Source organism: Nomascus leucogenys, chromosome 2, assembly GCF_006542625.1.
Source record: "Nomascus leucogenys isolate Asia chromosome 2, Asia_NLE_v1, whole genome shotgun sequence".
NCBI classification, from domain to species: Eukaryota; Metazoa; Chordata; class Mammalia; order Primates; family Hylobatidae; genus Nomascus; species Nomascus leucogenys.
The window spans coordinates 29,381,308-29,397,256 of record NC_044382.1 but is presented as its reverse complement, the minus strand read 5'-3'; the positions used below and the strand labels follow the sequence as shown (position 1 = coordinate 29,397,256).

Sequence of the window (15,949 nt, the reverse complement as noted above, 5' to 3'; positions counted from 1 at the left end):
AGGGCTGCCATTACATTAGTGCATGGGTGACCAGGAAGTGCCCTTGCTGACCTGGAGCCCACCTAGGTTCCGTGGTGGGACTTGGCCAGGACACATTGTTGATATCTGCCCATGTTTCACTGTGGCCTAGTCAAAGTTTTGGAGAATTTTTTTTTCTGACAGCACCGAAGCCAAAAGAAGAAAATAAAAATTAAATTAAACCATATATGTTTTTATTTCATTGATACACAGATATATTTTTTTAAAAAACTCAGAACATACCTTACAATTGACATCTTAATTTATTTGTTTTGTTCTCTTTTTTTTTTCAAAAAGCTGTTGTTCAGTATGAAAATATATTCAAATCAGTGGCATCTTAGAATGGAGAAATTATGATAATTTATACTAAGGCTTTCTTTTGAAGATGGAACCAGATTTATTCATTTGTAGAATAAATATTTACTCTTCCTGCCCGTTCTTGTTGAAGGGTTTGCTGAAAGCAGATCCTGCTGATGCAAAACCAAGGGGGATTTTTTTTTTAGCTCCACTTGGACCAAAAAGAAAACTGATCTCCTGGGAGTGTGCCAGGAAGCCGGAGAGCCTGATGGCCTTTCCTCACCTCCAGCCAGCAACCAGGTGCAGCTCTCGGAGGTTCCAGAGAGGAAGCTCAGGGTCCCTGAATCTCCCAGTGTGGCAGAGAAAGTGAAACTTGGTCACTGATGCTTGGAACATGAGGTCATATCTAGTCAGTGTCCATCAAAGAGAATATATAAGGGACCAGAAGTTTCAAGGGGCACTTCCTAGCCAGGAGTCCTGCAGAGATGGCATTCCTGATGGAGAAATTCGTGGAAACAAGAGCCCAGAAGCGTGCTCAGAAAGCAAAGCGGGGCGGCATGCCGAGAGCCCAGAAGAGCAGGTGGAGGTGAAACGGGGCCTCCATGTCCTTCCAAAGAGTAGGGATGTATTCTCCCAGTCACTAACTGGGTGTGTCCCAGTCCTTAGAGGTTGTGCGGCTTGCAATCTGTAACTAATAATAGAGACAGGAGAGTAGAGAACTGAGGGCTCTGGCCATGGTGTCAAGTTGCGTGGGGTTTGAATCCTGGCTCTACTCCTTTTGTTTAACCCCCTGAGTTTGTCTCTTCAACTAAAAATGGAGATAACAGTCTCCTATCTACGATGAGGGATCATTGGATTCATATAGTAAAAGCACTCAGCACATAAGAAGCAGTCAACTTTTTGAAAAAAGAAAGCAAATGCCTAAAACTCAGGTTTAGAAATGACTGCCTTTCTTAATAAATTAGAAAGTAATCCAAGTTATCTCTGACACTTTCGCTCTCGCTCCTTGCCTGCCCATCCTGGGAAGGGATGGGATTACGGAGACGTTGGGGATAAGCCACAGGGAGTGCATGGGGCATGTGAGGATCTTTCATCATCTGTGTCACAAAGCAAAACTGGTGTTCTGGGCCCTGGGGAGCAGTGTATGAGTTGTGAGCAGGAAGAGATTATGATGTGTTGCAATTTGGGGAAATTATTAAAGCCAGCAGTGAGCTCACATTAGAATGGAAAGGGAGAGATTGGAAAGAGGTGGCCAGTTAGGAGGTAGGGCAAATATCTCAGGTGAGCAGCAGACTGTAAGACCAACTCACCTTGATGTTTAAAAGCAGAGATACATAAAACTTTAAACTCTCCACTTTGAGTTAGGGTTAATTGTACACAATTGTTAGTCTAATGCAGAAGCAGAGAGATATTTGGGGCATTTCAAAACTCAAAACATCCATTTCCATGACTTTTGATCAACGTTTTCTTGGATTCTCAACCCCAGTGATGGAGGCAGGAATCACCCCAGGGTCTCCTAGAGCCTATTCAGGGGTGGATTCCTATGGGGCAGGTTCATGGGGGCCTGGCCCAGAACCAAATCCAGGTTTAACACTGAGAGGTTTCTGCAGGTGAGAGGGAAGGAAAGGAGGGAAGACTTCCTACCTGGGCAGACAGTCAGAGTGGCCATCTGAGATCAGCTTCCAGCCTTCCACCTAGAATATCTAGTCTAGGCCCTGGTTGATTTCCTTTCATCACTGACAACCACAGCAACATTAGTAATCATAATGAACCCTTACAAGCATGATTCATATGTACCTGGCATGATGCATACAGTCTTCATACATTGTCTCCCTTTCTTCTTGCCACAACCCTTTGAGGTAAGCACTGTTATTATCTCTGTCTTACATTGAGAAAACAGGCTTGGTGAAATGATGAAACCTGCCTGGGTGAGGGAAGCCAAATCCCAGGTTTGATGTTGGATACATCTGACCTGGGTTCACAATGCCACAGCTACCCACTGTGCTGACTCCTCCCTAGCCTTCCTGACGAGGGACTATCCCACCTGGGCCCCATCCCTCTTGAAAGGGATACCTATCTGCCTCTCTTAGTTCAGGTTGCCGGAAAGTTCTTCTATACACTAATATTGTGGTCTTGGAACTGTCACTCCTGATCCATTTCTGCTCCCCAAGGCCCCAGTTCCCCAGGGAGCACATCTGTTCCACCCCTTCTCTTCTCCCACTCCCCAAGAGCCCTTCTGTTCTTGGAGACATTTGTCAGAGGCAGGATTCATGGGGCCTCCCTAGTCTGTGGTCCTTTCTATGAATTCCAGGTTGTCACTTAGCCCCCCACCCCAGTGCACCTGCTGTGTACCCATTACTGTGCTGAGCACTGGGCAGATACGAAGTCAAGCATCATCTCAATCCTCATGGATTCACAGTGGATGTCGAACAAGTCATCTACTCTGGCTCATAGAACAGGGGAATCTCACCTGTCCAGGAAGGCTGGATCAGCCTCCCGGAGGAAGTGGCATCTAAACCAACTCTCAGAGGATAAGCGAGCACTTTCTGGGGTGTGGGGGGAGATTTTAGATAATAATCATATCGTCAGCTTGGCATGCATCAAGGACTTCTCTAAGCACTTTATGTAACACCTCACTGGATCCTCACAACAGCCCTGTGAGGAATAAGTATTATTATTATCCAAATTTTGCAGATGTGGAAACAGACACAGAGAAGTCACTTGCCCAAGGTCACACAGCTACCAGGAGGTAGCAGTTGGAAAACAGATTATGCAGAGGAAATACCACAAACAAACAGCACCAGGGTAGGGTCCCAGATATTGCAAATAGGTCAGAAATAGTAAAAAATAATTTTTAAACTCTATTAAATAGAACAGAGCCAACCACATACTCCTATTAGTGTAGCCTGTAGCATCTGTTGATGATTTTCTGATGCCTTGATCACACTGAGTTTTCTGCAAGCCGATTGTCCACCTAATGCTTTGCTTTTCTGAATGAGGTGCTATTCAGTCTCTTCTGAATTCCAAATGAGTTCCGTTGTTTGATTGGAAGTGGGAGGTAAGAGGATGGCACATTTATATTAATCACTATTTACTGATTTATAAAACTTCAGTATACAGGGCGCTCTTGCTTCTCACCAGCATCATCAGCCTTGAGTCTCACAACAGGCCTGTGGAGGTAGGGAGGGCAGTTATGATCACCCCACTTTGATGTTGAGGAAATTGAGGCTCAGAGACACACAGCGACTTGCCCAAGGTCACACAACCAGTAAGTGTGGATCTGGGGCTTGAGCCCTGAGATTCTGGCTCCAATGCCTGTGTTTTCTCCAGAGCACCAAAACACAGTGCACTGTGGGAGGTGGAAAGTTTCCAACCCTGGCTCCTGTGGCCTCTGGCAAGTTTAACCTTGCTAGGCCTCAGTTTCCTGTCAGTAGAACTGGGATAAGAGTTCCCACCATATAGGGTTGCTGCAAAGAGCAAATGAGATAAAGGCACTGAATGTTAGGCACAGAGAATATTCCTACAATGGAATAGCATGTAACAGTCAAAATGAATGAACACGATGACAAGCAGCAATATGGATAAATCTTAGCAGCATAATATTAAAGAAAAAAGTCACAAAAGATTACCTATAGCACTATATATTCTTTTAATAAATTTTTAAACTAAAAATTTTAAATAATATTTTCAGGAGTACATCTGGTTGTACTAAAACTATATACAGGGGAAAGCAAGGACATGGTGAACACAGCATTCAGGATGATAGTGAGATTGGGCAGGGGAGGCATGAGGGTGGGATCATAAAGTTAGATGTAAGATATTGTCAAGATCCTGGCTTTTGCTTTGAATGGTAGGTTTGTGTGTGCTTACTCCATTATCAAAAATAACTACATAAATAAATAACTAAATAAAAATATGGCATGCATGGGCCAATAATGAGAGTATCTCATGAAGCAAGGATTAGGATTAATTTTTGTCCACCTGAGGTTCTATTATTATTTATTTTTATTTATTTATTTATTTGAGATGGAATCTCACTCTGTTGCCCGGGCTGGAGTGCAGGGGTGCGATCTTGGCTCACTGCAGCCTCCGCCTTCTGGGTTCAAGCGATTCTCCTGCCTCAGCCTCCTGAGTAGCTGGGACTACAGACATGAGGGTTTTTTGCTTTTGGGGTTTTTTTTTTTTGTATTTTTAGTACATGTTATTTTTAGCACGTTAGCCAGGCTGGTCTCAAACACCTGACCTCAAGTGATCTGCCCACCTCAGCCTCCCAAAGTGCTGGGATTACAGGTGTAAGCCACCTCACCAGGCCATGAGGTCCTATTTTTTAAAAGAAGTAAAAGTGTAAGGCACAGTACCCATCATATAGGAAGTGTTCAATACATGTTGGCTGTTATTATTATGTAGCTTTATTATTATTGATTATATAACCCACATACCCCTAGTCAGAGGCTTTGCTGTCAGCCCAGGGAGGTTGGTGAGATGGGTCCCCAAACTCAGACGTCTCAAAAGCAGAAATCCCCAGCCTCACCTAGGCCTCAGGCCAGGCATCCGACCTGGTGAATGAACAGCAGTTGGGGTATGGTCAGAGGAGTTCACTGCTGGTTCCAGCAAGCTTTGCAGGTAGGAGACACCTATGAAAAGAAGGCCAGAAGGTACGCTAGTGCTGCGATTGAAAGCTTGGGCTCTGGAGTGAGGTCTAGGTTTGAATCTTAACCTGCCAGCTGTGTGCCTTTAGACAAATGACTGTGCCTCTCTGAGCCTCACTTGGCTCGTGTGTAAACGCAGGCAAAAACAGAACCTACCTCACAGGGTCATTATGAGGAGTAAGTGAGGTAATCCATGCAAAATGCTTAGCACAACATCTGGAACATCACTTTAGCGCTTGAAAATACTACCTGCTTTTACCATCAGGCATCCCAGATTACTCCCTGGAACTACTCTGCTTCCCCATGCCATTGGTGAAGGAGGCGGTGCAGGACGCTGGATGCGGAAACAGCTGCCATCTTGTGTGAGGAGTACGCGTGTGTGTCACAGTTTTCCACTTCCTCCTGGACCCATTTCCTTTGTGAGCTCAACAGGGAGGAATCTGCAGACAAAGGAACAATTCTGGGAGAGCCCAGTCCCACAGCCAAAAGCTGTTTCCTCAGAAGCGGGTGGCCTTCCCCTACCCCCTCCTGTGTGGTCTGGAAATGCCTTGGGGAGAAGAAGCTATGGCTTCCCTGGAGGCCCAGAGCTGAGAAACAAAATGCTCCAAGTGACGGCCCTCCTGGTGGATGACGGGAACCTGGGCAGAGCTGATGCGAGTAAGGCCATTGAGGATGTGGGGCTTCCCTGAGCCTGTCACCCTAGCCTGACTCCTGGGAAGAGTGTCACCCAGAAACTCCCCATGACCACCCTGTCTTCCTGAAATAACAGTGCATCAAAGAATGGTGCTCTACCATCTCTAACAATAATCCCTACGATTTACCAGCCTTTTTCCAGCCATTCTTCATTTCCCCCTCACATAAACCTGTGCATGGGCTTTCTAAGCCCCTTCTTACAGAACAGAAAAATGATTCTGAGGGGGTTAAATAACTCACCCAAAATTACATACTGGCAAATGGGAGGAGTTAGAGCCCAAACCAAGTCCTCCAAGTCCCAAATTCTTCCCACTATTTTTTGCCTTCTCCCTTCTTATGAATGTTTCTGTGTTTCTATCCTGTGGAGTGAAATTTGTACTATTCTCTTAAGCATAAAAGGATATTCAGTTTCCTGCAATCGCTGTAATTAACACACACAAAAGTCTTCCAAGGTGACCTCACTACCCCTGCCCTCCCTCACACAGGGGCTATATTTAACTCTTGGAAAGCACTAAGACGGAGGCATTGGCTTTGCAGCTGGGTTTTTTTTTTTTTCTGCCCCTTTGTCATTCTTTTCCAGCCCGCATGTACAGTGGGCTTCCCTATCCAAGCTGGGACAACAGGAAGTGTTTGTCTTAGTGATAAACAATGCGAGTCCAACCAGTGCCATCTCCTTCTACATTCTGCCCACTGTTTGGCCTTCACTTGGACTCAGAGAAGTGCTTGTAAATTCAGAGGAAGGAAGGGAGATGTCCTGATGGCCCCAGCTGGGTAGATTTGCAACAACTTGGAAGAGTCTGTGGGCAGGGGAAGGAGAGATTTTTCAACCCAGGAAGTGAAGGGCAGTTCTGCCAGCCTCACCTGAGGAGCTGGTGACCTCTCTGCAAGAGTAAACCCAGAGCTGGACACAGACAGAAGAAGCATCCTGAAGGAAAACTGGGGGAGGCATAACAACTAGATCCTCCAGTCCAGTATTCTCATTCTAGCATCCTCAGTTTCCACATGTGTAAGTGGGGCTAATCTACCTTATTGTAAGACTTAATTTATGGGTCGGGAGCGGTGGCTCACTCCTGTAATCCCAGCACTTTGGGAGGCCGAGGCGGGTGGATGACGAGGTCAGGAGATCGAGACCATCCTGGCTAACATGGTGAAACCCCTTCTCTACTAAAAATACAAAAAATTAGCTGGGCATGGTGGCACACGCCTGTAGTCTGAGCTACTCGGAAGGCTGAGGCAGGAGAATTGCTTGAACCCGGGAGGTGGAGGTTGCAATGAGCTGAAATCGTGCCACTGCACTCCACCCTGGGCAACAGAGCCTCCGTCCCCCAAAAATAAGACTTAATTTATGTAAATAATACATGTAAATCACTTAAAGCAGAATATGTCTTATAGTAGTAATGGAAGAGTAATGGAGATAGCTAACATTTACTGAGCGCTTACTACGTACCAGACTCTGTTCCAGGCACATTCACATGTGTTGGGGCCTGTTCCCACTGGTGAGGTAGATACGCTCATGTTACTGATGGTGTACATGAGGCACAGGTAGTTACGTGAGTGCCCCAGAGGTACACAGTTTGGAAATTGGGGAACAGGAATTAAACTCAAGTGGTTTAGGTTGCTCAATATCTGTTATCATTATTTCTCAGTGTATATGTTAGAATTAAAATCCACCAACTACAAAATGTGCATCACTAAATCAATTGGCAGCCATATTCATGTGAGGGATGTAAGTTGAACAAAATAGAGCATTTGGGAACCTAGCCAAGTGAAAAATTGGGCTTTTGCCTCCTTTTACATGCTGGGGGTACTTTTTGTTGCCTGATTTTTTTTTCTTTTTTTCAAGCCTCTCTTTACTATACTGAGCCACTATAAGGCCAGACATGGTTTTAAAATCACATTAACTAGCCTTTAGACTTTATCAACTCTTAAAAGAAAATAAACTTTGCTCCAAGAATTTATTGTTCCATGTATACTTAAACATTTGCCCTATGTTTGGCGCTAGCCAAAGCTGGCGATGTTCCTGCACTCAAGGAGCTCAGGCTTAATTTGGGGAAAGTGACCATCATCAAAAAATACATAAGTAAATACAAAATCTTGCCATGTGAAGTGCCACAGGGAGAGATACTTGATGCTACCATGGCATAAAATGGGGGGAGTAGGTGCAGTGAAGAGGACAAGGAAGGTATCCCTGAGGAAGTCAGGACTGAGTAGAGCTAAACAGGATGTTACTGGCTGGCAGGGGAAAGGAGTTCTGATAGGCAAAAAGAACAGCTCATCAAAGTCCCTGAGTTGAGAGGCTGAGGAACAGAGCGTGAGGACAGCCTGGAAGGAGGTGTCTCTGGAAAAGCCTGCAGGGTGCCTAATGCCTGTAATCCCAACACTTTGGGAGGCTGAGGTGGGCAGATCATAAGGTCAAGAGATCGACACCTTCCTGGCCAACATGGTGAAACCCCATCTCTACTAAAAATACAAAACTTAGTTGGGCATGGTGGCATACACCTGTAGTCCCAGCTACTTGGGAGGCTGAGGCAGGAGAATCACTTGAACCCGGGAGGCAGAGGTTGCAATGAGCCGAGATCGCGCCATTACACTCCAGCCTGGAGACAGAACGTGACTCCGTCTAAAAAAAAAGGAAGGAAGGAAGGGAGGGAGGGAGGGAGGGAGGGAGGGAAAAGAAAAGCCTGCAGGGTTTGAAAGTCACAGAAAAGGCTGCTCTTCCTTTCCTTCACCCTACCTAAGCACTGAGCTCACATCTGATCAGCATACTGCTTTTCTTTCCAGGGTGACTTGCCTCCCCACTGGTACAGTGGGTCATGCCCCACTAATATGGTCGTTTGTTAAAACACAGTATGCAGAAAGTTCTCTCTAAAATAATGATCGGAAATGTTCCAAGTAATGTACTGGTTCTTTCTCCAGAACAGGAGCCTTTATGAGATGGAAATTGGGTCATTTTTCTTTGCATAAGAAAGGAAATTTGAGTAAATCAAAAGAAAAATTGTAGGCCCTTCATAAAACCACAGCCTCACAGTGGTCTTTTTCCATTTTTAAATGGTGCTAGTTGCACTTACTCTGACTTTGAAAACAAAGAAGGATAAGTTATCTTTGTGATCTCTGTAAAGAGGCTGGTCAAATAGTGAGATGGGGAAAAGAGAAGTTGTATATTTTCCTACGGCTTTGCATTTAATGAATTTGTAATTTGCAAGCTGTTTCCAAGCATTTTTATATGTTCCAGAGTCTGAAAGGTACACAGGAATGAGATCATGAGTCCAAGTGCCCAGCACTGGGCCTAGTTTGATAGGAGCCAATACAGGGTTTATTATTCTTGTGACTTGCTGAAATTTAATTACTCACTTGTCTTTTGTTATGAACTCATTATCTTTGTGATTTATAAATAAATCTGACCTTCTGTGTGCTAGTGTCCTTTCTGGCTGTGATAAATACCTCTTGCTTTTCACTCAGGCTGCATCAGGGATGTGAACCAGGTAGCAAGTGGTAGTACTTTTTATTGGTAGCTTAATTTCTGCTATCTAACATCTTATTTTGATTTCAGTCATATGGGGAGGAGTGAGGAGAAGATAGAAAAGTGATCTTACTCTTAGTTGGGCACTCACCAGGAACAATAAGCACTTAGCAGTCTAATCTTAGATATATTTTAAATAGGTTTCTAAATTTATTTGAAAAACTTTTTTGCAACCCAGAGAATAATTATCCCTCATCTTGGGTTTCTGAGCCTCTCTGCCTCACTTAAAAGATTGAAAACTTATAAACAATGATTAGTCCATTTCTTCCTGTTGTATCTTTTTTCATCATTGGAATTCACTGTACCTCCCTAAGACTCAACTCAACCAAGCAAGATAGATGGAATTTATTCGTGATTCTAAATAAACTGGAGACATAAAGACAGTTCTGTCCTGATGCCCGAGTCTGCCAAGAGCAAAGACAGGAGAGGGGGGCAGCTTAGGAATTGGGAACAAAATTTTTCCTGACTGGGGACAGCAAGGACCCAGGATATCTGGGTTGCGTTACTACCCCTCTGTCTAGAAGATATTGTCTCCTCACCTTGCATGGAGGGGGTCCTTGGAATGTGAGCACCCTGAGGGAAGGGGCTTCGCCAGCTCCTTGTGCCACAGCCATCCCAAGCTCAGTGTCAGGGCCAGAGCCATGAATAGTTCACAGGATGAGGCTTCCAGAGTCCCACCATGCCCTCTTGTCCCTATACTATCCTCCTTTGTGCCTACCACTGCACCTGAAACTCCATGGGGCGATCACAGATGAGTGAAGAGAGCAGCCATCGAGTGCCTGAGCACCATACACATCAGTTCATTTCATCTTCACCATGACCTTGTGAAGCAGCTATTGTGATCACCCCCACTGTTTGCAGATGAAGAATCAGAAGCTTAGGAAAGTTTAGAAGTTTCCCCCAGAGGCCCACAGCTAGAAAATGACAGAGCTGGGAGGGGAGCCCAAATTGTCCAAGCCTGTGCTTTTAGCCACTCTTCCATGACTTATCTTAAGCATCAAGCTTTGTGTTAGTATTGTATGAACTTAACACAAAATACTTTTTCCCCCAACTGGTTGTGTGACCATAACTAAGTTAAATAACCTCTTGGACACTCACTTGCTACATGTTTAATATAAGAGGATTAGACTAGGCCATCAAAATATTGTATTCATTGAGTAAATGTTCATTGGGCATCTACTGTATACTGATTGAGACACAGACCCTGTCCTCCTGGAGCTTGTTACAACTATAGCAAATCTGTTCCTAATGCTATCTGATCAATACTGTGGAGTCTCCATAGTTCTGGAAAGTGTTAGAAAATAACAACAATGACAAAATAATATGCAATATGGCTATCATTTAGTGAACGTTCGTTCGAAGCATGGTGCCATGCAAAGTGCTTCACAAGCATAACCTTACCTAGTTTTCCAACCCTATGCGGTTGGGATCCTATTATTCTCATTTTGCCTATGATAAAACCAGGGCTTAAAATTTCTAACGTGCCCCTCATTGCACAGCTCAGAAGTGGCAGTGCAAGAATCCCAATATACATGGGTCCAACCCCAGAGCCCTAGCCACTGCACTATTCTAAGCAAGACTCCATGCTCCAGCTATTTGTAATCTTCAGGGGCTCCTATTCCCACCTTGACTCTCAGTTATTTCAGAAGAGGATAACTAATGATATTTTTTTAAGGAATAGGAGAGGTTTTCCCACATTCCTTATGTCCTCTATAGCACATTTTTTCTGGTGCAGTATTTTGCAGAGGTTGAACCTTGGACTGCCCCCATCAGAATCACTTGGAGTACTTGTAAAAATGCAAGTTCCTGGATCCAGGACAGGCCTAGCAAATTAGACTTTCTGGATAGGAGGTCTGGGAATGTGCATTTCCAACAATCCCGCTGGAGGAGTCTTTTCTTACTAAAAATTGAGGTTACTGTCCTGTTGGTATATATGAGCCCTAACAGAATCACTTGTCATATGCCTTATACCCATATGACCGCTCCAATTTAAATTCTCTAATGTTTTAAATCTCTGTGGTTTGAATTCTCTAAAATTAAAGATGAAGCTGTCATCAAAATTCTGTATTCACTGTGATTGAAAGCTAGCTTCTTAGGGTGAGCTCTGTATTGTTCTGGAAGAGCCCAGCACTGGCTGAAAGGTTTCTTACATCCATGATGTATATCGGGTTTTCTCTGGGATGAGATCCCTTCTGTTAATTCAGGTATTTGCTTTCAGTGGTCTATTTTTTTTCTATGAGATCTTCACGGTTGAAGTTCTGAAGTTCAAACAGGCCCAGTGGGGAGAGGGCCTTCACGCAGGAATTTCAGCCTCACGGTGAGGGTTTCCACCCACAGGTAAAGGTATCCCCAGATCAGGAGCCCCATGAAGTCATGGCCCAGAGCCCTCCACTGGAGGGCTGTGAGAGGAAGCCCAGAATTCACATCTGCCCACCTCCCCCCAGCCCCAGCCTGGCCTCCTCGTCTCTGCTGCACTGAGCTGGGCTGAAGTCTTCTGATGGAGCATTCAGGTGTGGGGTCAGACAGTCCAGGGTTCAAGGTCTGACTTTACTGCTTACTGGCTGAGTAACTTCACTTCTCTGAGCCTCCATTTCCTCCTTTGTAGGGCATTGGAGGATTAAATGAGATAATGTGCATTAACTGCCCAGCCCAGGGTAACTGCTCAGCTCCAGTGAAAGATTTGCAGGTTCAGTGCAAGCTGTGCTTTGCCCCATGGTTCCCCTCCCTCTGCCCCTTCTGCCTGCCAGATCCGTTCAGGTCACAGAAACCCCGCCAGGACTGGCAGCCCCTCATTCTCCATCTGCTTCTCTCAGATACACTCAGTCCCTTTCTTCTCCTTTGGTCTGTTTGAACTTTGGTGATCAAATCTCAGTTAAAGGAAGAGCACGTAGATGTCAAGGTCCCATGTTAAGAATCCCATCAAAGACCAGGAAGGAAACAAAAAAGGTATTACAAAGCTTGGGTGCAAGAGCTCAGGTTTTTAAATGCAGAGCACTCATGCAGAACCAAACTGTTCTTATTTAGAAACGACTATAACAAACCTTAAAGTAGAAGCAGTAGAGTGTTTAGAAGCCAGAAAGCTGCCACCCATAGGCATTTACTGATAGCAACAAGAAATTGTTGGAACCTTACAGCAAAAAGAAAGAGAGACAGAAGGAAAGAAAGAAACAAAAGAAGGGAGAGAGGGGAAAATAAAAGGAAAAAAGAAAAAGAGGGAGGGAGAATGGAGAGAGAGAGGAAGGGAGGGAAGTGGGGAAGGAGGGAAGGAAGGAAGAAAGGGAGGGAGGAACAGATTTAAAAATCCCAAAAAGTTTAGCAATCATTAGTCATTCACTGGGGGGCAGCAGTTTTTAAAGTGTAGCTAGGGATGAGGGGGTTGCCTGGGGGCGGTCCCCAAGATGTTTTCAGGGGGTTTGTAAGGTCCAGACAACTTCTGTATAGTACTAAGACATTATATACCTTTTCACTCCCATTCTCTACAAGTTTACAGTGGAGTTTTCCAGGCACAACCTGTGATGAAGGGGTAACTTTGAAGGCTAGTGGGATAAGTATCTGTGTGTTCTTGTGTTTTAAAGATTTTTCAGTTTTAATGTTAATACAGTAAATATTGATAGATACAACCCACATAAAACAAAAGCAATTTGGGGTCCTCAACAATTTTGTTTAAGACAGGGTTTTGCTCTGTTACCCAGGCTGGAGTGCAGTGGCACAGTCACTACTCACTGCAACCTCCACCTTCCAGGATCAAGCGATCCTCCCACCCAGCCTGCTGAGTAGCTGGGACTACAGGCACATGCCACCACTCCCAGCTTATTTTTTGTATACTTTTGTAGATGGGATTTCGCCATGTTGCCCAGTCTGATCTCAAATTCCTGAGCTCAAGTGATTCACCCACCTCGGCCTCCCAAAATGTTGAGATTACGGTGTGAGCCAACACGCCTGGCCCAATAATTTTTAAAAGTATAAAAAGACCCTGATACCAAAAAGTTTCAGAATAACCGGTATAGGGATAAACAGCCCAGTGCACCCCTGAGCTATAGCATCCTGTGGGAGAGCAGAGAGGTATCATGTGCTTTTGAATATGAGTTATGGCTGCGGGGCCACAGGAGGGCTCCCAGGCCACCTGTGGCTACCTTCTTGCATCTGCCATGGCCTCCCTTGTGAGTAATTACCTATGAGGGAATGCGCATGTTTGTGTGTATGAGACAGAGAGAGAATGCGCATTGGGACAGTTGGAACAATCTCTTATTCATTTTTTCTAAGCCCCGCCCAGGGGCTAGGCTGACACATAATTAGTGCTCAGTAAGTGTTTTGGAATTTAGTTAACCAACATTTAGTGTATGTATTAGTCTGTTCTCATGCTGCTAATAAAGACTAATAAATAAATACCCGAAACTGGGTAATTTATAAAGGAAAGAGGCTTAATTGACTCACAGTTCATCATGGCTAGGGAGGCCTCAGGAAACTTACAATCATGGCAGAAAGGGAAGCAAACACATCCTTCACATGGTGGCAACAAGGAGAGATGCCAAGAAAAAAGGGGAAAAGCCCCTTATAAAACCATCAGGTCTCACCATCACGAGAACAGCAGCACAGGGGTAACCATCTCCATGATTCAGTTATCTCCCACTGGGTCCCTCCCATGATACGTGGAGATCCTGGGAGCAACAATTCAAGATGAGATTTGGGTGGGAACACAGCCAAACCATATCAGTGTGTCTGTTGAGGGCGCTAAAGAGGTTTGTTATTCCATTTGAAAAGATTTCCTTGAAAATAGCTAAAGTTTGGCTAAAATGATTTTAAATAATTACCTGCTTTAAAGAGGGAAACATCTTCATCCGGAACCCGTGTTTATGTGATATGGCAGGGCCCAGGCCCTGGAGGCAGCAGGACCTCCAGGCACCTTTCACCTGGGCTCTGGAGGCGAGCAGTGCCCCCCAGAGCTGTGCCACTCTGATCCCTAGGGATCACACAAATTTGGAATCAGTCTGGCTCTACCTCTCAAGCTGTGCCACTATCCCATAGCTGCCACAGCCTCAGCGTCATCTTCTGAAAAAAAGGCATCCCAGTAGGACTGCTCACAGATGTGCCCTGGGGATTGGATGGAAACACGCACAGAAAGCCCCTCCCTCAGTGCCCAGCAGCTGAGAGTGCACACGAGATAGGAGCTGTCCACATCAGCCTTGAGCTCATTGTCAGCGAGTTTGGGGTGATGATGGATTTTGCCACAGAGAGACTGTAGCATCATGTTTTCCTAACAAGGGTCACTATCTATACATAAGATTTATATTTAAAAGAAGGTCCTAGTGTGGTCATCTGTTCATTCCTGTCTTGTCAGACACATGAAGAGCACCCACACTGAGCAGGCCCCAGACCAGATGATAAGGAAGCAGAGAGTCACAGTCCAGTCCATGCCTGCTAGAGCCTCACAGCCTGCCAAGGGAGGCAGGCACTCAGGGATCAGCACAGATCAGTGTAGTAAATTCTTCAGTGACAGCAAAAATAGCTGACTTGTGGTGAGCATTCACTCTGTGCTGGGCAAGGCCCTTTGCATGCCTGGTGTCATTAATTCTCACAGCCACCCTATGAGGCAGGTGCTGTTATTATCCCCCCTTTACAAGAGGAAACTGAGGAACCCACAGGTTAAGTGATTGGCTAATGAATGATAGAGCCTGAATTTGAACCCAGGTGATCTGGCTCCAGGGCCTGTTCTCTTCTGCATGGTGCTGTATCTCCTCCTACACCTCCAGGCCCTGCAGCTCCGGGTCAGTGTCTCCTGTTTCCTCAGGAGGGCCCAGGGTGGGGAACAGCACATGAAGTTAAGAGTCATGGCTGGAGCTGAAGTCCTGGCTTTTCTTGCCTCTGTGTAACTTCAGGCAAGTTATTTATCTTCTCTGAGCCTTAGTGTCTTCGTCTAAAAGGTAGGGGTGATCATGGGACCTACTTCAAAACTTGTTGGGAGGAAAAAAGAAAATACTGTGAGTCAATATATCTCTGGTTAAAAGAAGAGAATGAAGAAAGCAGCTTCACTCTAGGCTCTGCTAGCTGTGTGATCCTGGAGAAGGTATTTAACCTCCTGGAGCTTTAGTTTCATCCTCCATGTAATGAAGATAATAAAATACTTGATACACGATTTAAATGAGACAATAAAATCTAAAAGGGCTGAATATAACTGATAATGATTGTTCAGCACAGGTTAGCTTCTGTTATCACGCCTGAATGCTTAGTGGGTTGCAAAGCAGGGCAATACTACTGTGATGAAGCTGGTCTTTGGTTCTAAGGCAAACCAAGTCCCAAGTTACTTTTCAGGACAGGGAGAAATCAGTGACATCATGGTCTTGGCACACTGAAGTCCTTAAAGGACTCTGTGCTCTAGGATCTTGCAACTCAGATGGTCCAGGACCACCAGCATCAGCTGCAGCTGGGTGCGGATCAGAAATGCAGAATCTTGGATCCCACCCCACACCTCCTGAATCAGAATTTTCATTTTGACAAGATCCCCAGGTAATTCTCACACACACTCAAGTTTGAGAAGCACTGGTGTCACGTGGAAAGAAAGAATGGCACTGATAACATGGAGTGAGAAGGGTTAATGTTTAGTTTGGCTGTGGCCAAGGCACCGGAAACAGAAGGTTCCAGAGATTGAAGCACATGAACTGATGGGACAGGAAGGCCCTCTTTCCTGCCTGTGTCCTGGATGGCCAGGGGCTCCAGCCTGAGACCTGTGCTGAGCTTTGAGCTGCAGTGAGAAAGGACCCTGGTCAAGCAAAGC

General features: G+C 45.1%; 1 protein-coding gene across 1 annotated transcript in view; it reads left to right on the top strand.

The window, feature by feature from the left end:
- AFAP1L1 (actin filament associated protein 1 like 1) overlaps positions 1 to 15,949 on the top strand; it is a 70,810-nt gene that overhangs the window by 11,345 nt on the left and 43,516 nt on the right. The window lies entirely within an intron of this gene.